A 26,893-nucleotide genomic window follows, 5' to 3' on the forward strand; every position below is an offset into this window, starting at 1 on the left:
GAGAGCCCCCTGCTGGAAGAATGAATATTACATTATGAATAGCAACATGCAGTTTACTGAAAATATTTCAATTAATCACTCTTGTTTCTAGACCAGGTCATGCCTTATTGGATAATATCTTGTAAAAAGCTCTGTGAAGAATCACTGACTAGCAAAGGACTCAGTTGGCACTAATTGGATATACTGGAAATCAAACAATAGACTTTAAAACTGAACCTCATGCTCTGAAAATTCTGAATGATATTAAAAGCCTTACCCTACATTTGGACATTGGTATTATAAATTATTATGGATATGTTAAATTAACATTCCCTATTAGTTCTGTAAGTTGTTAGTAGATGACTATAGCCTGAGTACCAAATTGTGAATATGTAATATGAACAATATAAGCAACAGTAAGCATCACCTCAAATGAAATTGACAAGTTAATCTGATTTTTTTTTTTTTTTTTTTTTTGCTCTGTGGCTGAGGCTGGAGTGCAGTGGCACAATCTTGGTCAACTGCAACCTCTGCCTCCCAGCTTCCGGTGATTCTCCTGCCTCAGCATCCTGAGTAGCTGGGACCACAGGTGCACACCACCACGCCTGGCTAATTTTTATATTTTTAGTAGAAACAGGGTTTTACCATGTTGGCCAGGCTGGTCTTGAACTCCTGACCTCAAGTGATCCGCTTGTCTTGGCCTCCCAAAGTGCTGGGATTACAGGTGTGAGCCACCGTACCCTGCCAATCTGATGTTTATTCATACACACACACACACACACACACACACACACACACATTCATGTGACAGAAAAATTATCTTTGTGCTGCTTAATAATTTGGTAAATAACCAGTAGTTCATGAAAATTACTTGGTGGTATTTGTTACAGAGTTGGGACAAAATGTTAGCTTTTCTATGAGTTCTTCAATAATGAAAATGATTTCCACTTTTCACCCATGTAGTTTAACAGACGCACACAAACACACTAAGTCTGTAACTGACTGCTCAATTTTTATAGCTCCCTCTGCACCTGTCTTCCATCTTCCATTCCTTGTCCTCATTTCCACCTCGGGGTCTGCAGGCATCTGTATGTTTCTTACTTCTGTCCTGTTTTGGGTATCCTGGATGCTGGAGGGGCAAAAGGGAGACAGGGTCGAGGAGGTGAGAATGGCCTTTCCGGAAAACCAGAACACTGCTACTACCCTTTGGAAGCAGGTTTGGGAAGGTGGTAGAAGGGTCTTAGGTAGCAGTGTACATCATGAGATAGGGGTGAGAATTCAGTAAGATGGTGTGCTGGATCCTGATGGCCTGGAGACATGGGTGTGACCAAGGAGAAGGAAGAGCTTGGAGGGAATGAATGGTAGAGTGACGTTTCCTACGGAGTGGAGGAAGCAGTATTGGGTTGAAAACATCCAAAGTAGGACTCAGACAACCAGGAGAGCTGCAGGCCCCGTCACCAACTAGGAGCACTTCCTCTTTAATAATAAAAACCCCAAAGGCAGAGGCCTTCAGCAAGCACTAAGTGGATACTCCAGGGCTTTTCGAACTTGACTGCATATTGAAATCACCTGAGGAGCATTAAAAAGTCTTGATGCTTCCTAGTCAGAGATTCTGACTTAATTGGTCCAGGGTGTTGGCTGGATAGTGGGGCTGTTTTAAAGCTTCTCAGGTGACTCCAGGATGCAGCCAATGTTGAGAATTGCTGGTCGGCACTCTGGGAAAACATGGAATTTTTGACTTCAGGTGAGGCATGCTATTCTCTCTGGTTCTTGATGCATTCTTTTCTTGCTGTATATTATTCTTTTCCCCTTCATCACTGTGGTAGGCAGAATAATCACTCTTCCCTGAGCCCCAAAGATGTCCACTCCCTAAACCTTGGAACAAGAGAATATCTTACCTTATCTGGCAAAAGAGACTTCGCAGGTGTGATTAAATTAAGAATTTTGAGATGGGGAGGTTATTCTGGATTATCTGACTAGCCTCAGGTGTAATCACAGGGTCCTTTTAAATAAAAGATGGGATGACAAAAGCAGAAGTAAGGCGATTGCTGTCTTTGAAGATGGAAGGTGAACACGAGCCAAGGGTTGCTGGTGGCATCTAGAAGCAGGAAACGACAAAGAATGAATTTTCCTTTAGACCCTCCAAAAAGAATATAGACCATGATTTAACACCATGATTTGCGCTTGTTTTGGATCTCTGGCCTCTGGAACTGTAAGCAAATAAATTTGTGGTAATTTATTATAGCAGCAATAGAAAATTGATACAGTCACCAATCCCATTTTTATTTATTTATTTAGAGACGTAGTCCCGCTCTGTTGCCCAGGCTGGAGTGCAGTGGCGCTATCTCGGCTCACTCCAACCTCCGCCTCCCAGGTTCAAGGGATTATCCTGCCTCAGCCTCTAGAGTAGCTGGGATTACAGGCATGCGCCACTATGCCCCACTAATTATTTTATTATTTTTTGAGACGGAGTCTCACTCTGTCGCCCAGGCTGGAGTGCAGTGGCGCGGTCTCGGCTCACTGCAAGCTCCGCCTCCTGGGTTCACGCCATTCTCCTGTCTCAGCCTCCCAAGCAGCCGGGATTACAGGCGCCCGCCAGCACCCCGGGCTAACTTTTTGTATGTTTAGTAGAGACCGGGTTTCACTGTGTTAGCCGGGACGGTCTTGATTTCCTGACCTCGTGATCCGCAATTTTCGTATTTTTAGTAGAGACGGGGCTTCGCCATGTTGGCCAGGCTGGTCTGGAATGCCTGATCTCAAGTGATCCGCCCGCCTTGGCCTCCCACAGTGTTGGGATTACAGGCGTGAGTCACTGCGCCCAGCCTCCAATCCCATTGTTAATACTTACCTCCTCCACCCCCGTAATCAGCCACTGTAAACGGATTATTGTATATAATGGAAATGTATGCATCCTTAAAGAATATATATGATTTTTCTAAAGGAAATAAACTAATGTGATTATGGAGGCTTTTCCTAGGCTTCCCAGTTTCCCAAAACCTTTAACAGGAAACAAAGCGTTTCTCTTCTTAACTCTTATATAAACACTTTAAAATATGAAGGCTTGCAAAGAACCTTGGCTCATTTTTGGTAATGTATACGAAGAAGTGTAAAGGAATGCTACCAAGTGACTTCCTGTTCTACTGTGGTCGTGGGATGGAAGACCCTTCAGCCGTGGAAGGACAGGAACATGAAGGGCTGTGAGACAGACAGTAAGGGAAGGAATAAGAAGGGAGGCACTTGAACCACAAAACAAACCTCCGCTGCTTCCCAGTTGCTTGCTAATGATCAGAAGCCGTGTGTGGAAACATTCCTCCGAGCACGGCTGCTGCACATACGCAGGTTTAGCAGGGCTGTTGAATGATTACTCTCTTATTCAAAATTTAGTTTTTGTTTGCTCTGCTTGTTTCGCTAAATATAAGGTCAAGAAAATTGTGCATTTGGTGGGGTGTTGAATATCAGTGATAGAAGAATTTAGCTTTAGTGCCAAAGACAAGTATTGTTTAATTACAATGCTAGTTATAAATTAAAGAACAAATTAGACAATACAAATAATTTGGAGAATAAATTACAGAGAACTAATATTTCTTTTCTTTTCTTTCTTTTTTTTTGGAGACGGAGTCTTGCTCTGTCGCCCAGGCTGGAGTGCAGTGGAGCTGTCTCGGCTCACTGCAACCTCCGCCTCCCGGGTTCAAGCAATTCTCTTGCCTCAGCTAACTGAGTAGCTGGCACTACAGGTGCCCGCCACCACGCCCTGCTAATTTTTTTGTATGTTTGGTAGAGACGGGGCTTCACCATGTTGGCCAGGATAGTCTCCATCTCTTGACCTCGTGATCCGCCTGCCTCGGCCTCCCAAAGTGCTGAGATTACAGGCGCGAGCCATCGCACCCAGCTAGAAAGAACTTAGTTCTTTTTTTTTTTTTAAAGAACGTATATTTCTATAGTATTGTCTTCCTACCAAAAATCTAAGCATGTCTCATTTAATATTATGTTACTATATATGTTATACATGTTCTTCTACATAGGATCTGTTTTTTAAAAAAGATTTCTATATGTTTCATTATTTTCTGTATTTTGGTAACAACTCTCATTTGTAAGTAGCTTTTTAATTCATTCTTGGGGCTCACTGTATACAATCATATTATTTGCGAATATTTGTCTTTTCCCTTTCTAAATTTATACTACTTATTTAATGTTTTTAGTTACTGCACCTTTATAATATGTTTTAACATCTGCTGAAGCTATTCTTTTTCAGTTATTCAACTTTGAAAATGATCTTGGCTGTTCTAGTTACACCTCCCCTCCACCCCACCCCCAAATCCTTTGAAATTTCTACAGAAAATAGAAGTGAGTTACTATTTTTAAATGATTTTCACTCTTCCATAGCAAGAAAATTGTTCTGTATTTTAAGACAGTTTTTACTCTGGAAAATATTTTTAAAGACCTCTTCATGTATTAAGGTAACAAGATCTCTGGGTGTTGCAAATGATTTTTCCCACTTTGTCCTTTGACTTTTTATGGCAGTTTTTTCCCACAAATGAATGGGGAATCAGGGGAGGAGATTTGAGTCAAAGTGAGGAAATATTCAAAGGCCTCTGGGTCAGAGGATTGGAACTTGTGATGGAAGAAGAGTGTGGGATGAGTGAGCTTGGAGGAGCTAGTGGGAGTCCTCCCGGGGAAGGTTTTGTGGGCCATGGTGAAGAGTTTAGACTTCATGCTACTTTCAAAGGGAAGCCATGGGAGGACTTTAAGCAGAAGAGTTACAAGATGTGATTTAGGCTTTAAGACAATCATTCTGGCTGCTGTATAGAGAATAGAAATAGAATGTGATGAGGGCTACAACCAGAGAAGAAACAAGAAGACCTGTCAGGAAGCTGCTACAGTGGTCCAGGTTAGACATGATGGTGGCTTGTTCTAGGATAGAAAGGAATAAATTGCAGAGAATTTTGGAGATATCACCATAAGGACTGGACAACAAATTGGATAAGAGGGATGAGGGAATGGGAAGAATTAAGAATAATTCAGCTCTTGACTTAAGCAACTGGGTGTTTAGTGATGCCATTTACTGAGACAAAGAGTATCAGATGAATGATTGGGGGCAGAGAGAATAAAGAGTTCTGTCTTGGACATAATTAGTTTTGAGATGCTATTTGACATGCAAATGGAGATGTCAGTAAGGCAACTGGATATAAAGAAGGAGCTTGAGAGAAAGACTCAGGCAGGCTATTTTAATTTGGGATTACCTATATGAACTGAGTGAGTTTACAAGGACAAGAGTTTAGATATAGAGAAGTTCTGATGCATCTCCAACCTTAAAAAAATTTCTCATTCTTGCTGTCATCTTAATCTCCAACTTTTAGATGTCAGATGAAAGGTATAGATAGCAAAGGGGGACAGTGGAGGGGAGGCAGGGGGTTCTAATGGTTCCATTAGAAGCCACAGGAACACAGTGGAGAGATAAGTTGTGTTCACTGTTTTTAAGAAGTTCAGTAAAATGAGAACAAGGAAGTGTTGAGTTTATTTAATATAACTAAAAAATTACTGACACGGTGAAACCCCGTCTCTACTAAAAATACAAAAAAAATTAGCTGGGCGTGGTGGCGGGTGCCTGTAGTCCCAGCTGCTTGGGAGGCTGAGGCAGGAGAATGGCGTGAACCCAGGAGGTGGAGCTTGCAGTGAGCCGAGATCGTGCCATTGCACTCCAGCCTGGATGACAGAGTGAGACTCAGCCTCAAAAAAAAAAAAAAAAAAAATTACTTGTATGGGTGTGGGTATCATTAAATGCCAGCATAATTACTAATGGTGAAAAGTGTCTCAACTAAAAGTCAAAAGTGAGACAATAACAACTCTCACCATTATTATTTAATTTTGTTCTGAAAGGATTCACCAATGAAATCATACAAAAGAAAAAATTGCAATTTCACAAGATTAAAAAGCTTTCAGTAATTTTTTTGGTCTCACTAAATTTATAGATTAAATGGAATTGACATCTTTAAGCTTTTTATCCATGAATAGGGCAGGTTTTTCTATTTAAGTCTTTTATAAATCTCAGCAGAGATATACCTTTTTTTTTTTCAGTAAAGATCTGCCGACTTTTAGTTAAATTTATTCTAGATATTTAAATCTTTCTCTTGCTGCTGTAAATATATAGGTTTATTTAAAAGATGGTTTTTAGAATATATAATATGTATTTAAATGATACACAGAAATGATGCACTGTCCATCTAATTTTTGCATATAGAAAATCTATTGAATTTTAGATATTAATGTAACTTGTCACTTTACTGAGTATTCTTATTCTAATAGCTTAGAATAGCTTTTGATTGATTTTGTGTTTTTCAAATGTAAAATCTTATACAATTTTGTCTCTGCCTTTCCAATTTTCATCACCTGTTTCTTTACACTGTGAACATAGTAGAAGACAATAGAGTTATATTTAAGATCATGAACCTGCAGTAAGTCTAGATTCAGGTCCTGACTGCCACTTTTTCTCTTTCTGACCCCAGACAAGTTACTTAACCACTCTACATTTTAGTTTCCCTGTCAGTAAACTGGGGATAGGGTTATTGTGGCATAAAATGAGATAATAAGAACCTTACAATTGTGCCTGGTGTCAGGATTCAATAAATGTTAACTATTATTATGAATTGGATTGGCTAGCACTTACAGGAAATTCTTACCAGTGAAGCTAGTGAACATAATGATTTTGTTCCTTTTTGACTTAAATGGAAATACTCATAACATTTCACTGTTTAGCATAGCAAATATTTAACTTACTTTTGGAGATACGTGTAGATCAGTTTTAATTATATTTTGCCATATTCTTGAGTGTCATCCATTTGATCTAGATTTTTAGATAGTAGGTTGAGCCATATGAAATTGTCAATATGTGACTATACTTGACCCATAAAAATGACAATTGCATATATTACAGCCTAATAGCCTGTATTCATGAAGCGGAATAAAGTATTCCTTTTTTTTTGAGTCAGGGTCTCATTCCTGTCCCCCAGGCTCAGGCAATCCTCCCAATCTCAGCCTCCTGAGTAGCTGGGCTTATAGGCATGTGACACCAAACATGGATAGTATTCTATAATTCTCTTAATTTATTCTGTATTTTTGGTTATTTGGGGGCTGTTTTCCCAATATCCAATTTTACATATTTGTGCTTTTTCTCTCCTCACTTTTTTTTGATTAGGTATTTTAACTTCTATGTTCAAATAACTAGTTCTTCATTATGTGTATTGATTCTATCATTTCTCCTTTCTAATTCATTATTTTGCTATTATCTTCATTAATTTCTTCTCTTATTTTCTAAGTTTTAATGTGTAGCATTTTCTAATTTCCTTAGAATGAATAATTTTTACCTTTTGTCTAACAATTATTTATAGTTAATGAGTTTTCCTCTCAATGCTGCTTTAATCATCTGTTTTCATTATCACTATTTTCTGCCTACCTAGTTGAAATATTTGCTTTGACTTCTTGTTCATCTAAGAGAGAATTTAAGCACTTCTAGATGATGTGGGTTTTTGTTCTGTTTTTGTTATCCATTTCCAGACTTATCACACTGTGATTAGAGAATTTCACGTGTATGATTTTTAACCTTTTGGAATTAATTGAGATTTTCTTTGTTGCCTAATATGTGGTCTATTTTTGTGTAAATGAATGGACACTTAAATAGCAGGTAGAGTTTCTATTTTATCATGGTGAGTTCCCTACTTACATCTGTTAGATCCATGTGATTGGTTATGTCAGTTATTAGCATAAATACTGATACTGCATAGGTTTACTTAAATCTGTCTCTGGCCGAAGCTGCCATGCCTTGAGCTCTCTGGGTGAGTTTTTGTTTTTCTGTCTAACATTGCTATGTCTAATTTTCTATATGAAGCTCATTGTGCACAAATAAGGAAAATACTGAGAAACACAGTTGGATGTTTCTTGACATGCCTGTACTCTTAAAGAAGGTGTGAAGACCATCTTCTCCCAGGATCCTTGGGAAAGGGAGTATGAACAAGGAGGGAAGCTTGTGATGGACCAGTGAGGGGATTAGCGTATGGTCATCAGAATTTATTATCATATTTTCAGTCATGACTAAAACTTGAATAAGGGTCTTAATCTTGTAAACTATGATATTAAATTACATTTTAATTGTAATTCAAAGTTTCTTTTAAATTCTACTCCTTTAGTAATATCTCATTCTTTTTAATAAAACCTCCTTTTAAGAGCAACTAAACTGCCACAGCTCTTCAAAATCCTTATAGAAAATGTTTTAAGTAAACATAAAAAAATATAGTTCTATTATTTAGCTCTTACCTCAGGTGTCTGAACAATTCCTATGAGCTTTCTACTGGTCTGCTTAGTCTCATTCAATTCAAAACAGGAAATCAATTACTACAAACCCTCTCCTAAATGAGTGCAAAACAGATGCTTCATTTAAAGTACATGTAAGCCTTAATTGCATTTGGTAAATATCTGGATATTTTAAAACAACAGTAATCAGCATATTAAAATAGAATTTGACATGTATTTTGATGATGTTATATATTAATATAATATTTGGCTGCTTCTCTATACACAAATCAACTACTATAAATAAACAACAGTGGATTAAATATTGTCATCTCCTGGAACTTTGACTTAATAAGTTAGTTCTTTGGAAGAATGTATATATAGGTAGGACACAGGGTGAACACAGCATGCCAAGAGATGATCAATAGTGAGATCTGTTATCTTCAGAACATCGCTATGTCAGCTTATTCAACTATAGATTTAAAATTATATTGAGAACCTCAATAACACATGCATTTATGAATTATGCTTGCTGAAAAACTTAAAAGCTCGAATGATTTATGGAAAAACAAATGAGAGAAGAACTCAATTTATCTTGAGAAGAGATGCAGTGATTATAGCTTCATTTCCAAGTGATTACATGCTTATCAAGAGCCTCCTAAAGGCCAAGGGAGAAGTAGAAAGGGGACCAAGGGTTGTAGATTTGATAAATAAACTCTAATAAAGGAAAAAACCTGAAGGCCTCCAGAGACTCTATCTTTTATCTTTATACTCCTTGGTTTGGTTCTAGTGTCTAATGTAACTTTCACTGTTCTAGGTTTCTTCAGTGAAATCAATGTTGGCATTACAGAATGGACCTGGGACTGCTTGATTCCGTAAAGAAACTCGGAATATTTTTCAGTATTGTATTAGTCTGTTTTCACATTGCTATAAAGATACTACCTGAGACTGGGTAATTCGTAAATGAGAGGTGTAATTGGCTCAGAGTTCTGCATGGCTGGAGAGGTCTCAGGAAACTTACAATCATGGTGGAAGGGGAAGTGGAAGAAAGGTATGTCTTACGGTGGCAGGAGAGAGAAAGTGACAGAGAAGGGGGAAGCACCAGACATTTATCAGACAATCAGATCTCATGAAAACTCACTATCATGAGAACAGCATGGAGGAAACTGGCTCCATGATCCAATCACTTCCCTCCAGGTCCCTCCCTTGACACAAGAGGGTGATAATTCAGATTACAATTCGAGATGAGACTTGGGTGGGGACACAGCCAAACCATATCAGTCATCCAGTAATGATGTAGGCTTGTAGTATGTCTATTCCTTTCCCATGTTCCAGGTGAACCTGTAAATCTCCTAAGGTCAGAATTTGCCCAAGTAGTTTGGATGTGAGAAAAGTTTTGTCTCAAGGGGTTCCCCCATCAATCTCTAGGAGCACCAAGTGGGTACAAGTGACTCAGTACAATTCATGACCACAGAGGGAAAGTCAGTTCAATAACTTCTCATATTGGGTGATGAATAACATCCTCCTAATACAGGCTTCCTCATGCTCAAATGTTCAGAGTGCTACTTAGGCAATAACCATTGTTGTACAATAGAAACTTATTTTTACCTAGATGTAACATCTTAGATTATTCTTACCATGGATAAACAAAATGTTTTTGCTGAAATCTTAGAGTTACTAACCTGAACTTGAGCAGAGACCAGAACTTATGAACAGAACAATGTCTTCTAACCTCTGGTATTACTTAAAGTGTTTTGTTAAGACATTGATTAAATGTCAATAAATAGAGAACTAGGTATGAATACTTTGTGCTTATAGCTCTTATACAATTATAGCCCAAATCAAAGTTACAAGCTAAATATATCCCCTTTAAAACCAATAGAATCCAAATCTACAACTTTTACTTAATATTGGCTTGTTGAAAATTGAATTACCTTTCGTCATGTGAATATGGTACTTGTGCTGAATAAATGTCTTTTTTGCTATCACCTGTCATTCAGGATGAGTCCTATCATGATTACTATCTGTCCTGCAATAGGGCTCAAAAATAATTTCACAACACCAGCTAGGATGAATAGGAAATAGGCTTCATTGGAGAAACTTACAAGGAAAGAGTCAGCAAGGAGGAAAGCCTATGGTTGTCCACGGAGGGAGATGTGTTATGGATAGCAGACTTTGCTGGACATGCTGCGGATGTATGTTTTAATAAAGGTTCTTTGCTCTTTATTGCTTTACTTTTTTATGGTATAAACATGAAGTCACCATGTCAGAAGCCAAGTACACTACTCAAACAATTAGGATATCTGGACTTGGATCCAGTACTATAAGAGTTATCTGGGAAATCAGCTGCCTAGGGCCATTGGGGGCTATTGTGGAGTTGGGTTTGGGTACAGACCTTCCTGCTGCGGGAGGCTGGTCACCGAACTGGGTTTGGTACAGTTCCAGCTGACTCATAACTTGTAATCCAGGCAACCTAGTGAGCTCCTGGGACCATTTTTAGACAATGCTGCTTGATGCACCACAATACTAGATACTATGATGCAGGTTCATTTGAGTTTGGTATGTTTAAATCAGTGTGAGTCATGTGGTAATTCAATTTTCCTCATCTTTTTTTTTTTCTGTTTGAGCTATTATAAAACTTTTGTTTCCTACAATATATCATGACATCATTTATTCTTGAGGAAAAGCCTCATTGATGTATTTGCTTAGACAGTGTTAACCTATTTGCAAACTTTAGATGTAAGCCCTAAAATCTTGTAGCAATATTCATTTACAAGGTGATAAGGTGATCTATATTATTTAAACGTGCCTGCTTTTCTATTTTAGATTATCATAAAAACAAAAACAGAAAACTGAAAACAATGCTTATGCCCTCTACTCTGTAGACTTAAGAAACACTGGAAAAAATATGTATGTTGGGGCTAGGCAACCTTGGACTTGAATTCCTGGTTCAATGGGTGTGGCCTTGGGCAAGTCATCAAACCTCTCTGGGCCTTGGTTTCTGTATTTGTAAAGTGGGAATGACATTCATTCACTCAACAAATATTAACTAAGCAGGCTTTTTTTTTTTTTTTTTTTTTTTTTTTTTTTTTTTTTTTTGAGATGGAGTCTCATTCTTTCACCCAGGCCGGACTGCAGTGGCGCTATCTCACTGCAAGCTCCGCCTCCCAGGTTCACGCCATTCTCCTGCCTCAGCCTCCCGAGTAGCTGGGACTACAGGTGCCCACCAACACACCCGGCTAATTTTTTGTATTTTTAGTAGAGACAGGGTTTCACCGTGTTAGCCACGATGGTCTCGATCTCCTGACCTCGTGATCTGCCTGCCTTGGCCTCCCAAAGTGCTGGGATTACAGGCTTGAGCCACCGCGCCTGGCCACAGGCACTGTTTTAAGTGCTGGGAACATAGCCATGTGTAGGCTAAGTACCTGCCTTCCTGGAGCTGACATTGTAGAGAGATTGGGGAATGGAGAGAGAGAAAAATATGCATGCAAACAAAGTAATTTCACATAGTGATTTGTGGTGTGAAGAATAGAGGGCAATGGGATAGAAAGTGACTGGGGGTAAAGGCAGAGTTGGTACATTAGCCAGGGAAACCAGGGAAAAGAGGATATGTGATATTTGAGCTGAGTCCCAAATGAGGAGAGGAAGCCAGTTAGGAGGTGTGGGGGTGAGCTTGGTGCATATGAGGCTCTGGTAGGAGGTCAGTGTGACTGGAACACAGAGAAGGAAATGATGAGGTCTGCTTTGCAGAGTTGTTTAAGGATTACATGAGCTAAGTCTATAAAGTGCCTAGCATAGAGTAGGCACCCAACAAATGGCAAGCATTATTTTTATTGTAGATTATACATTATTTCATAGGTTAAAGAGTTAATTTTTTCCAAATGGAAAAGTTTTGTTCTCACTTCATTCCTTCCCTTTAGAAATAAAAAGATAAACTAGCAAGATGACTATTTCACTTATCTGCTTTGTTCACAGTCAATTCTTTTTTTTATTATTATTTTTTTGAGATGAAGTCTAGCTCTGTCACCAGGCTGGAGTGCAGTAGTGCAATCTTGGCTCACTGCAACCTCTGCCTCCCAGGTTCAAGTGATTCTCCTGCCTTAGCCTCCTGAGTAGCTGGGATTACAAGTGTGTGCTACCATGCCTGGCTAATTTTTATATTTTTAGTACAGACAGGGTTGCACCATGTTGGCCAGGCTGGTCTTGAACTCCTGGCCTCAAGTGATCCGCCCGCCTCAGCTTCCCAAAGTGTTGGGATTACAGGCATGAGCCACTGGTGCCTGGCCGCAGTCAATTCTTTGTAAAGTTTTTTCAATCATGTTCATGGTATGTTTTCTTAATAATTTCAGGATATACATTTTCAGACAATCATAGAATCTTCATTTATTAAAATTAGTGATACTTTGGAGGTCATCCTGCTCCACTCATTTTTCTGGTAGGCAAGATGCAGCCCAAGTAAAAGATGTAGTTTAAGAGTACGGAATTTGTGGCAGAGCTTTTATAAGATTCCAGGTCCCTGGACTTAGACTTTGTCTATTTTTTAAATGATCCTAATGCATTTTCTTTTTCTACCCTTCCTCTCCAATCTTACCGTGGCTTTTTGTTGACACTGTGATTAGCAAAGTGATACTCATGTATGTTTAAGGTTGTGCACAAGCCAGTAATATTGCCAGTAATTTAAAACCTTTTAGACGGATTATAGCATAGTTTATAAGGGCATTATTATGGACTGAATGCTTGTGTCCCCTCCAAATTCATATGTTGAAGACCTAACTTGGAAGTAATGGTATTTGAGATGGGATCTTTGGGAGGTAATTGGGTTTAGATGAAGTTGTGAGGGTAGGGTCCTCATGATGGGATTATTGCCTTTATAAGAGGAGACCAGAGAGCTTGCATGCTTGCTCGCTCTCTCTCTCTCTCTCTCTCTCGCTTACTCTCTTTCTCTTCCATGTGAAAACACAGCAAGAATGAGGCCACCTGTAGGGCAGGAAGAGAGCCCTCACCAGAACTTGACCATGCTGGCACCCTGATCTCAGACTTCTAGCCTCCAGAACTGTAAGACATAAATGTCTGTTGTTTAAGCCACCTAGTCTGTAGTACTCTGTTACAGAGCCCTCAGAAGACTAAGACAGGCATTTATATTGTGATGTTTTAGATATGCTACATTGTTGGATGTTTACTAGGGTGGGAGAGAATAAAATAGTAGGTTATTGCCACAGGAAACCTGACTGATGAAATTTTGGTAATTTTCTTTCCAAGTTTGCTAAGGTCTTCCCATCTTTGTAGTGAGGTGTCAATGTCAAAGTTACATACCCTTTAAAAAAATCTGCTTTAAAACTGGTCACTACTGATTTTATGACATGAGGCACAAATTGAAGATTGAAGAGAACAATACCAGCTAATAATATGTTAGGGGAACTTGCAAGGTCTCCAATAACTTGAGTTGTCCAGATGAAATACATCAGTGCTAGAGAATAGTTGTTAAGATAGATGGGCTTGCTGTATGCTAAAATGTAGCACTATTTTGTGCTTGTAATTGAGAATTGGATCTTTGCTAGCAATTTTATTAGTGATGTATGAGTCAGAGGAGACTACAATTCTCTTCTAAAGCTATACTAAAGATATAATGCTGACAGTAGGGGGAAAGGGCTTCATCAGTAAATAAATACAATGTAGACACGAAGAATTGATGTATATGGTTATAATTGTACTCTATTACTTTTACAAAGTCCTCTGGCCTACCCATGCTTAAGAAGATTTAAGACTAAATGGCCTCTTGAAAAAGGTAAATTAATTGAGGTATTGCTTTTCAAAATTTAGACTCAACTGTTCCCTGTAGAATAGTAGATGTCCAAGTGCTTAGGAGCACATTTCTAACAAAAGAAAAATAAAGGGAATTCTAGTGAATGTATCAGTCAGGCAATTGCATGTATTGCTTTTATATCCGATTAAATTTGTGAAATGGCTTGTAGAGTATTTGTGGTAATTCTTCAATATTGGGGTAATGAAAAGAGCATTTGGAGTTGAAACCCTTCCTGCATATTAATTATTCTAATATTTGTTGTTTATTTATTTCGAATTTTTATTTTTTTACCACAGGACAGCAGCCAGATAGGTTAATATCTGTTTTTTTCTTAAATTTTCAAAATAGGAGTAATAATACCTACATCTCAGGGTTGTCAAAAGAGTTTAATGAGATAATGCATATGAAATGTATTTGGTGGCCTAAAAAAAATCCATTAACAGATGTTATATACCCATAAAGTTAATTCATTTATACATTGGAAAATTCAACATAAAGGAAATAATAAAGAAAAAGGGTTTGTCATCAATACTAAATGGAGAAATGCGTGGCAAAATAAGTAATGAAAATGTGAGTAGAAGGTAGAGTTGAGTGGTAATCGGTTGAAGGAAGTTGCTTTAGGGGTCTTGTCATCAACAGCCAGGCAGAGAAGTTTATTACCAGGGAAACTAGTTGTCTTCCTGGGAGCCAGTATAGAAGGAGAGCTGGGGACTCTGGACAGGGATGTGGGAAGTGGTGGAGCCTTCTTTTCTCCTGGTTTATCAGTCAGGACAGGCTAAAACTCAGCAGTGCAAGGGAGAAGGTCTGCAGTGGCCTGGACTATTTAGGTCTAGGCAGAAGGAGGTACTCTCTACCAAAAGAGTTGGCCGATGGGCCCACCTGTCCCATGTACATAGATTCTTAGTAAAAAATCTAGCTTGCTTTTCAAATACAGCCTTAATGCAAGTCTCCATTCCATCCAGATGGCCTCTAAGCCCTTCTTATTTAGAAATTTTGAAGCTGTCACTTTCTGCTCTATTTTAAAAGTAGAAAAATGTTGAGCTCTCTTTATATTTATTTGCATAGAGTTTATCTGCTCCAGACAACTCCATGGAATGTGCTTCCTCCCTGACAGTTTGTTTCCCACTGTTTCCTCACAGCCTAGCATGTAAAATAGGTGCTCACTAAATTATAATGAATGAATATACAACAGAATATAAATAAGGAGCACATGTAAATAAGAAAGAGATAGGTATTGGAGAAGTAAGATTATTGGCTGCCTCTTTGCATACTTTCAGTAACTTGTTTGAGCCTTTGAACAACGCTGTAAGATAGATGTGATTGTCCTATTTGGTAAATGAGTGAATGGAGACTTGAAGAATTTATAAAATGTGTTTCTGTTCTTACATCTGGTAGGTGGGATAAATGTGGGTCTGATTTGACCAATGCCAAAATCCATAATCCTCCAACTGTTGAGTTCTCCTTGAACAGCAGGGATGATGACACAAGGAGGGCGCAGAGCTAGACCCCATTCTAAGGAGGCTCCAAGGGGGAACTCAAAAGTCAACTGGGATTCTGGGGAAAAATAGAACTGAATTTTCCATTCATTGTTAAATGAAAAATTAGGGTCTGTTTGAAGTGATTTCAGTGTTCCCAGTGAGTTAGTAACACAGATAAACATACTTAGCAGGACCTGGGCTGTGGTAGGGACTCAATACATGTTTATAGCACAAATGAATGAAAGAACAGGGTAAGTCAACTAGAGGGCAGCTGGTTTCAACATAGAAGCCACACAGATTACCATGACTAGCACCAGGGAAATGGAAATAAGTTAACAGGGAGATAAGCATAAAGATGGTGAATTTGAGCAGTCTCTGAGTCTATAAGTAAATGAGAAACCAGGCAAAGACATTGAAAACTCACATATAAAGGTTTTTGTGTCTTCTATTGAGTTCTCTAAGTAATCATAATGGGTTTCTTCTTGAGTTCATTAAATGATCTATTAAAAAAAAACCCAACCACAGCATTTGGAAAGTCAACAAAGCTTACAGGATGGGCTCTCCAGAATCAGGAAAGTAAATACTATGAACCTCTTGGGACCTTGGGTGAGTTACCACACTCGGGTTGCAAATTATTCCTCCAGCTGTAATTATAACATTAATTGTGAGCTTTATTTATTTAGTGTTACTCATGAGGCAAGAGGTTTGCTATTCTGCACGGTTGGTGAAGGGGCAATTCTGGACCACAGTGCGGAGTAGCTGGTGGTATTTGGGTCTGGGATGCCATCTTCTATCTGCCCTCAGCTGTGGCCAGTGTTGGGGAGGCAAATTTCTACTTCCTTCCTCTTAGGGTCTGGCTGGGCCCAAGAATTAAGTTGACATAAGCTAGATTAATAGACGAAAAGCACAGACATTTATTTTATACAAGCTTTATGTGGCACAGGAGCCCTCATAAGGAAATGAAGATCCAAAGGAGCAGTTAGAGCCCATTGTTTATGTACTGAATTGGACAAAGAAAAGCAAGTTGTGAAAATGTGCTAAGTAAAGGGGCTTGGGCTAGGTTAGCTAATTGGGTAGAGAAGTGACCAGGAAAATAAGAGTTACTTTAACAAGGTTTGCTTGTATAAACTTCCCTAGGCTTCAACTTTCTATTCTTGATGATAAGACTGTTGCATTCTTTCTGGTATAGGGAGGACCTCCTTCACAAGGGAATTTTGTCTCTTGCTTTTAAGAAACAGAATGGAGATTAGAGTGATCTTTTTGTACTTGCTATTTTTTTTAAGTGCCTTTATTTCAAAATAGTCAATATGCTAGAGCAGCGTATTTTGGGGTGTCATAGTCTTAACTCCTTCACTAGAATAAGGCCTTGCTCACTAAATGATGATGTGTTAGGATGAGGAAGCATCACTGTTTCCTGACAAATAAGAAGAAATAAGCTCATGGAGAATACTAATGTTCCTCAGGAAAGCTACAGTGCTTGGAGTTGTCTTCTAACACTTTCTGAGGCTACGCCTTGGGGTCCCAAACCCGACTTCTTGGTACCATTCCTAGAGGCAGAATCCTAAATTGAAAGGACCACTGACCTTAAGTGATAAGATACTTTTTATATCCTTTTGCTCTGTCCCCTTTCCTGTGAAAGCAATGGAGAGGGTAGTGCTGTCCTGTAACAGCTCAGGCAGTGGCTCAACAGTGGTCTGCTTTGGTGAATTGGTTTAGGAGAAGCCAGTGTCACTTCAGACCTGAGGGAAGGAACTGGGCTCCTCATGAACCCTAACTGCAAGTTGTTTTCCCACTTATTACTATTATTACAAATGCTTCCATGAATTTAAAGATGCAAAACCAAAGTACATGTGAATAGCGATTAACCCAAGTTGTACCAGGAATGATATTGACATGTACAGTAGTTACTGTGGTAGCCTTGTCCACATTTCTTGGAAAAACAGCCCTAGCTCAGTTAATTGAATAACAGCAAAGCATATTCATTTATGTTACTAATGTTATAGTTTATCTTATTAATTAATCTTAATGACTGTCTATTACACAGTTAATTAAGACTCATTTGTATATACTGATTAAACAAACACATGGGACTTGGCATCAGATAGGATGAGCTCATATTCTGGCTCTATTACTGACTAGCTGGTTGGTCTTAGAGAAATTACTTAATCTTACAACCTCAGTTTCCTCATTTACAAAATGGGTATAAGAGCCATTTTGTTTGTCAGACTGTTGTGAGAATTAAATGAATTAAACCATGTGACACACTTAGTTAAAAAAAAAGTGTAGCATGCATTCCTTCTCAATAAAAGAAAGTGACATATTTGCTTGATTGCAAGATGCACATTTTCCATATCTTGGTATGTCTGAAATCAGGATGGGTCTTAAGAGCTTTCAAAAGAGGCTCTGCAGGTGCTAGCCAGGGAAACTAACAAGTTGCTTTTGCTTGCATGTGTGCATGTGGCAACTTTACCAGGCACAGAAGGGAGGTGTTCACTTCATTTGATTTAGTATCACTGGGAGCACCACTGGTGCACACTATCTAAATTTAATTTAGAAGTGTCATTGTAAAACAGCAACAAAAATATTTTCAAATGGGTTTCTACCATAGTGCAGCATTGAAACAGAGTTACTGTGAATACAGAAGACTGTCTATCCCACAGCAGGCAATGCAATTAAAGACTTCAGAGAATGCCAAATTTTTCAGAATGCATCATAGAATTTTCAAAGCTGTAAGAAAGAGGTGAGTATAACCAATTTTTTGAAGTTCTATCACTGAAGCTCGGAATATCAGATAAAAGCTTCTAGCTGACTTTCAAGAAAAGCAGTTTAAAGTCCAGCGATACATAATTCACTTAGAAAATTCTATAATTAAAGAGGAAACGTAGACAAAATAGCAGATTCTTTAATGTGCCGTTAAATTATATTACCAATACTAAAATTGCTACATCTGTCAAGACAATGAGCATTGCTAATGAAAATCAGAATATCATTATGATCTAGAAGAGACTCAGAATTATTTTTATACTTTGTAAAAGAAGCTTAGAACCAAATTTTGATGGTCATATTGATATTGGCAAAGAAAGTGGTATGTAATGGTATGAATAAATGTAAACTTTTATAGGTTCTTAAAATATGTAATTTAATAATACAAGGGTAATTTAATGCAAGGGACCCCAGGAACAGAATACAGGAACAGAATTATATAATATATTAATATAATTAATATAGTATTTGCTTTTTCTGGAAGATTGTCAGTAAATTGGTGCTTTTTTTTTTTTTTTTTTTGCAATGGCTGATATGTCAGAATCAAGGGGACATAATATAATCAAGATGACTGAAAGTGTCCTGTTGAATATAGCAATATCTTTTAGGTGTGTGTGCTCAGTGAACAGTGTCTTTCTGGCAGCCATTTTATGCAAAGTAGCTCCTCTGGCCTCAGTTGTTTAGACCAGGCATGCACCCCTGATTCAAGCTGGGCCAAAGTCTCCTCCTCAGGAATCTGGAATTGGGACAGAGAGAAAGAGTCTCTGAACCTGGGAGGGATGACAACATACCGTGTGTACGGAGTATCAGAGAGCGCTAGTATGGTGAGAAAGAAGAGTGCAGCAGGCTGCAGAGAGAAGCTGCCATGAGAGGTGCCTGGGAGGAACCCATGTTGTCGATGGCTTGCCATTTCTTGGTTCCAGTCTGTCCCCAGACAAGGCTGTATTCTGTTCCTGGGGTCCCTTGCATTAAATTACCCTTGTATTATTAAAATAAATTCTCTACATTTTTGCTTACGTTAGCTTGGCTTTTTTTATTTTATTTTATTTTTTATTCTCTGTATCTGAGAGAGGCCTAACTGATACATTCATCTTGTCACAGACTAAGCCAAAAGCATGGTATTGTTGTCATTTGAGATTTCATAGCTGGTGACCCCAGGCCATGGGCAGCGTCAGCAAGACCCCAAATACCCTCCATTTCCCACATGATGCCATAAAGCATGTTATCATTTTCTACATGACCTTGATGTGTAAAAGGTTGGAAAGCACTGGTTTAAGGTACGTTTTAAGTCAAATCAACATTGGGGGTAATGACAAACAGATGTGCCTGAGCAAATGGACATTCTACCTGAGGCTTCTTAGAGTATCAGTTAGAGCTAAAAGATACCTCAGAAATCTTGCTGTTCAGGCCCTTTATTTTACAGGTGAGGATGCTAAGACGTAGAGAGATTGATTTGCTCAAGATAACAAAGAGTTTTATTGATTTGGGAACCCATGGGAGGGGGTCAGCTGTGAGACATCACATGATCAGACTGACTGCCTGACCAGACTGACTGCCATCCCGTTAAAGGTCAGCCCTTCCCTGTGTGCTCTGGATCCTATGCCAGCTCACCTTTTTGAGAACTTTGTTTCTTTATGTTCTCTTCCTCCTGCTTTAGTCATCTTTTCCTTTCAATCAGATCATCTCAGCTGCACACAAACATTTTCTAGGCTCTCTGAGCAAACAAGCAAGGACTTGAACCAACTCCTTGATCTTTCGGGCCGGGGGGTTTCTTTGCATTTTTTCCCAGTCAGACTTCAACAGTTGTCTATGCAGCCATTATAGAAATTTCTTCTTCATTTCTCGTCTCCTCCCTGAGCCATTATAGTTGGCTTCTACCATGACCACCAATTCGCTGAAACTGTTGTCAAAGTCAAGGTAGAAAGTGATTTTCATTTTGCTAAATCTAGTAGACATTTCTCTATTCTTATCTAACATGATTGTTTTTAGCAGCATCTAATCCACTTGACCACTTCTTGAAGAATTCTCCTTTTTTAATGCTCCTCATGCCTCTGGCTTTCTCCTATTTCACCTGCGCCCCCTGCTCAGACTCCCTTGCCTGCTTCCTCTGCTCAACTAATCCTCTAAATGATTGTTTTCTGGGGAGCTCTTACGGACCCTTTTCCCTTTCCTGATTTTTCTCCCTAGATGGATTTCATCTATTCTATGGATTCAAATACCAAACAAATTTTGTCCTAATGTTAAAGACTACCAAACATACCTTCTGCCCTGATCCCTCATCAGAACTCCATTCTTGCAGATCCAGTTGCCTACTTGACATTTCCACTTGAGTGTCTCACAGATATGGCAAAATTTATAAATTCAAAATGGATTGTTAACACTTTCCACAAATCTCAGTCTCAGCAAATGGCCTCACAATCCTCTTGGCTACTCCAAGAATCCCAGGAATGATATTTGATTCCTTCCTCTCTCTTCTTGCACAAATCTCATCTATCAGAAGATTATGTTTGTTGTATTTCTTAAATATGCCCTAATCTCCCTTTTTTTGAACTCCATTGCTACTATTTATTCCAGATCAATATCTTTTAGTCTTCCCACACTAATTTATTCTTCTCATATTATTAAAGGTAATGTGCTTAAAACAGAAATTGTATGAGGTCACCCCCAGCTCTGCTTAAAACTCTCCAGGGACTTGCCATTGTACCTAGAACAAGGTCTGAGGTTTAAACCATGATCTCTAGGATTTGCATAATCTCATCCCTTCTTCAATCATATGTCTTAACTTTCTTTTCCCTAGTGGATGGACTTGATCCATTCTTCTTTTTCCTTTCTCAAAAATGCCATGCTCTGTCTTGTTTCATAGTCTTTGAACATGTTCTTTTCTCATCTGTAGAATCTTTTTCTCATTCTATGTATGTCTACAGCTCTTCTTAACAATCTTTGTCTTAGCTTAAGTAACACTTTTTAAGAAAGATCTTCCTTGACTATTCTAAACTTAAGAATCTTGTCTCCACAATAGCATTAAACATAACATATAACCATTTAAACCATTTTATTTATTTGACTTTTTGCCTCCTTATCTTGTTCTCTTTCAAATTGCAAACTCCCTGATGTTAGGGATGTCTTTTCTACTTCTAGCACCTATTACAGTGCCTGGCTCAATTTGCTTTATAAAGGAATGAGACATATGAAGAAATTAGTTTATATAAAAGCAGTAGGTCAGCAATCTTTTCCTTTCTGTACTAGGCTATACTGTGATCATTTGAGTAGAATGGAAAGCAGTGATAAAATTTTCATGAAGGAAATAGTTGGGTATATCTGGCTCCCTGAGTTTTGCAATTGCTAAACTTTTGTTTTTCTCCCCGTGAATATGGATGGGAGGCAGAAGGTTAATTACTATGACATTTTTTTTTCTAATATATCTCAAACCCAGTTGTTAAAACAAGCATGTGTTGGCTTTTAGTCATTGTTTCAGAGGGCACATTACTATTTTGTGCCTCTGGGTATAAGGCATTTCTCTTCTTTCTGAGTTCACTGTTTTTAATTATTATTATTCTTTGGTTTTACAAAGTGTGAAATTCACCCCATGTATAATGCTCTTTCTGGACACTTTAATTCATGGAAGAACATTTTCTCCAATGATTTTTAGGGAAAAACAGTACTTATGCTAAGATTATCCAACAGCAGGGGTTCCTAATTTTGTCTTAAGTCACAGATTCCCTTGAGTATCTACTCCAAGCTATGTAATAATTGCATTAAAAATGCATCTACACACACAAACATGTTTTGGGTACATGTTAATGAACTGGCTAAAGCCCACTCATGAGCCCTACACACTAAGAACCATTATTCTGCAATGCTCACACACAACTTGGGGAATTCCCTTATTTTCCACCCATGAATTTGACAAACCAAACATTTTTGATGGAGGGGGCACATTTAGGTCCAGAGCATGAGAATTCAGTTCCCCTTACCCCTCAAAATAAGAGCTGAAGGTCTTCCTCCACCCTGAGATTGTCTAGTCTTAATAGTTATGTTATATAATACCTTCCATTATTGAAGTGCTCTCTTTTTTTTGGTGATAACCAAATATTTTTGTATGAGGTATTTGGTTATCACCAAAAAATGTTTATTTCTTCAAAGAACTCATGATACCATTAGGCAGGCAAGACAGATGGAAACAGTTTATTAATCTACACACTGAATTCCTTGCTCTAGATGACATCAAAATAAGTAAGACCTATTTTTATACTCAAAACACATATGATCTGCTTAGAGGGATGTTGGAAATAGACAAATGGCATTGACACAAAGGTAAATAAAATAAGGGTTGGAAGAGTCATTTGAAACTGGTGAGACAGGTAGGTTTCATGATAAAGGGAGAGGGTGAGGGTGGCAGCTTGGACCTCTATGCCTGCTCTCTGTTAAGTTTCCCAGGGGTTCCATGGGGACCTAGGCTAGCAGCAGACAGAATGTCTGTATTTGTAGCACTGCCAAAATTGAAAGACCTATGAGATCCTTGAATACAGGGTTTGAGCCTTACTCGTGTTTAAAATGTTTCTTTAGGGCATAGCTCAATATTTGCCAAACAGGAGCTGCTAGTAAATGTTGGTTGCATAGAGTTTGAAACAAAACAAACAAAACAAAACAAAACAGCACCCCTTTCCAAAATAACAACAACAACCAACAAAGAAACAGAAAAGCCTATTGACACACACTGTAGTCATAAAGGCTAACCAAGGAGTTACTTAGGTCTTGACCACGAGGATTTGACTGCCTAATACAGACACGCTGTGGTACACCTGGGAAATGCTTTGTACATATCGTGGTCCACCTTAGTGAGCCTACTATGTCTTTGTGGAGAAATAATCCAATTCATTTCAGAAAACAGTGTAAAGAGGAGAATCTCTAATTGGTTATTTCTATTTATGACTTTTTGTTTTTTTTAATTTCCTATTTGGTACATGATAATTTGGCTGATAATCATCTGAAAAATGTTGAGTTGCTTGTGAGCTGTTATAAATTACTTCTTTATACACAGCCCATCTTTTATTATAATATAGAGATATAATACTTAGATATAGCTGCTTTTATTTGTTCTTTGCCATAACATTTGCTAGTAATTTTTTTTCATTATTGGCAATGCTTACATAATGACATACTAACACCTACAGGAATGAATCACAGTTCATCTCGCAGATTTATGGCATGCCTACAGAAAAAGTACCTTATGATGCAAACCTGAAAGTTTAAATTATCTCCTGAAAGTTCAACAATCAGGCAAGCAAGCAAATGTGGTTTAGAGGTCAAAAGAAAAAATGAATCAGTTTAAACTCTTTTCTTCTTTATTTAAATAATGAAACAAGAAGGATTGGGAAATGCTGTTAGCAAGCAGATAAATCATTTCTTCATAACACAGTCGAAATAGAAAGCTTCCACACGTGGGAGGGTTCATGTATACCTTTTGCACGTACGCTCTCTCTTCTTCCTACACTTGGGCTAGCAACAAGAGTGCAGTTCTACAGATCTGCTTGGATTCTAGGCAGAGTTTTTCAAAGCATCCCCTTTGCTTTTCAGCCACTTACGTTTGTCGTGGTCCTTGGTTGTGTTGGCCAGTTTTCTCCCATTCATAGCTATCCTTAGAGTTCAGTAAGACCTTGGCAAGTATTTTGGTAGGAGAAGGGAGGCTATGTGGTTATGACTTTATTTTTCTTTTCTTCCTTTCTTTTTACCCCCCTGCATGCCTATTCTCCACCTTTCTGGTCCCTCTGTGTGTGTCTTTATCCCTGTTTCTCTCTTTTTGTCTTCTATCTGGCTCTCTGTATCTGTGCCCATGTCTCTGTCTCTTTTCTTCTTTTACCTGCCTCTCACTCCTCACATATTTATTATGCATTACCATATGCCAGGCACTGAGTTAGGGGTTGGGGATGATAAAGATGATATAAAAGATGGTTATGCTTTCCAGAGTTCTCAGTGTAACGGTGCAGGTGTTGAGAGGAGGGAAAGACGTGAAAAAAGTGAGGGCCTGCAATCCCAGCACTTTGGGAGGCCAAGGCAGAAGGATCACTTGAGCCCAGGAGTTTGAGACCAGCTTGGGCAACATAGGGAGACCCCATCTCTACCAAAACCAAAACCAAAACAGAAAACAGAAAAAAAAAATTAGCTGGATGTGGCAGCATGCACCTGTGGTCCCAGCTACTAGGGAGGCTGAGGTGGAAGGATCTCTTGAACCCAGGAGGTTGAGGCTGCTGAGCCATGATTGTGCCACTGCACTCCAGCCTGAATGACAGAGCAGGACTCTCTCTCTCTCTCTCTCTGTCACACACACACACACACACACACACATAGAGTTATAAATGAGATGCTATAGTAAGACAAAAAAGTATTTAACTCTGTTTGAAAAGATCAGGATGAGTTAAAATCTGAAATAAGTCCTGAAGGATAAGCAGGGATTTTCCACATGAACAATCGTGGCCCCAACAGAGGCCATTCCATGGGTGATGGTGTGTACGAAGGTGTGGAGGTGAGAAAATGCAAACATTATGGAAATGGCAAACAGAGCACCTATATTTAGTCCACTCACAACAAAAAATAAAGAGTAGATCACAGAGCAATAGTGTCTACAATGGAATAGTAATTTTTACCTACATACCTACATAAGTCCTGTGCAACTGGCACATTTTTTGGTTTGTTTTTGTTTTTCTACCAATAATCACCCTCAAATGCATGTAATGTAGCTGTGTTAGGAGGTGATTCTCCTCCACAGTCTGAATTATTGGCATTAGGCTGAGAGGAGCCCCTTTATTCCTCTAACCAAAAAGGTTTAGGCGGAGTCTTTCCTAAACCGAAAGTATAATAGAAGCCAAATGTTGGAGACTTGAGGGCAACCTATATACTACTCCACTTTCTTTCCACCTAGTTCTGAACCAATTATGAGAGAGATAACGAGTAAGGCAGATGAAATTCCAAATAGCCTCTTTATTAGTAATAAAGGCTAATTTGGAGAATGTGGGTCAGACATATGGCAATAATAATTTCCTGGCTCCTTTCTCCAATTTGGGGAGACTCACCTACCTAGGTAGGGCTAGAAAACCATGGACATCTTTGCAATCCTGTTGAAACAGAGCATCAGACCAGAGGTGTCTTCCGGCAAGCAGAGAAATGGGAAAATGAGGCTGAAGAATGCCTGCTTTGTTTCTTTTCCAAACTCACTCATCATATAGATCATTCCACTTACCATGGAATAAAACAAGTGAGTGTGTGGGGAGAGGTCATGTGTGTTATATTGATGATGTCCCATGGAAACTTGAAGAGAGGTAAAAGAAGTTTCCTATCACCAACTCTTGACTAATATTTATCACCCCTCTTCCCCACTGCAGGAGGTTGACATTTGGGTGAGAGTGTGTGAGAAATGTCATCTTTTCAAATAAAAATGTGAGCATTTTAATTCGAATCCCTGGCATGAACTAGTAGGACAAGCAGAGATACCTTTTGTAAACACAGTGTTTGTAGCTGTGCTCTTTCTTAAGGTAGAGGCATAGCAAGTTGACCTCTGAGGAACCTTCTGGATGTGTGGCTCTGGAGTACTCTATTAAAATGAGTAGATTGAGAAACACTAATGTTATAGTTCAGAAAGCAGGAGAGACCCAGGCCTTTAGAAGATATCTAGAATTGAGCAGGAGACTGGAGATATGTGGCAGTCTGACCTTTTGAGTAGGCTTTAAATTTGAAAAGCAGGCTGTCAGATTGTTACTGAAACTTTGTTTAGTACATAGTGTTCCGGTAACATTTAACTGCACTCTATCAAGCTCACCCCTCCCATCTCCAGCTCCCAGGGACTCTTTGCTTTCCCTCTGATGTAGATTCTGCTGGGGTGCTGTGTTCTTTCAAGATAAGACAGCTGCTCTACTCTAGCTTAGAGATGCCTGCATTTTAGTGTCCTTAATTTTCTGAAACAGTTGAAACAAGATTTACAATTTAATTAGCAAGGAGCTGTAATCTGTCAGAGTACCATGCCTTTAATAGCTGCAGAGGCATGCCTGTAGGGGCAAGGGGACTGTAGCTTTTCCAGTGAAGTCCTACTTAAGTACAGAAAATTTACTGTGACCTGTCGCATTGCTTTTCTGCTTCTGTGGCTTTGTCTCCTTTTGTCCCTGCTGTTGCTGTTGGATGCTCCCCCAGTTTTTTCTCCTTGTTCCTGCCCCAACTAGGCATCCTTGGCTGCTCGCGCCGAGGTTACCCTGATTCCACTTTCCCTTAATGACAATACATCTCTAAAGTTGTAGAGCATACCAGTCATTTGTGGTGGGAGGTGAGGGGAGGGTCTTCTTTAAAATGCAGATTCCTGGGCTGTACCTCCAAGATGCTGACTTGTGAGGTCTGTGATGTGGTCCAGGAATCTCACTTTGACCTAGCACCCCTAGAGATTCTGAGGGAAGGTCGTCCACCAACCTAACTTTGAAAAACGCTGCCAAGTACGATGCTCTAGTGTCCTGCTTATGCTGTCTCCAGTATGCGACCTTGGTCCACCTCTCATCTTAGTCCTCACTACTGTCATTTAGGTGCTAAAAACCGGAAGGGCCTTGGC

The sequence above is a fragment of the Pongo abelii genome, chromosome 6 (genome assembly GCF_028885655.2).
Source record: "Pongo abelii isolate AG06213 chromosome 6, NHGRI_mPonAbe1-v2.0_pri, whole genome shotgun sequence".
Taxonomy (NCBI): domain Eukaryota; kingdom Metazoa; phylum Chordata; class Mammalia; order Primates; family Hominidae; genus Pongo; species Pongo abelii.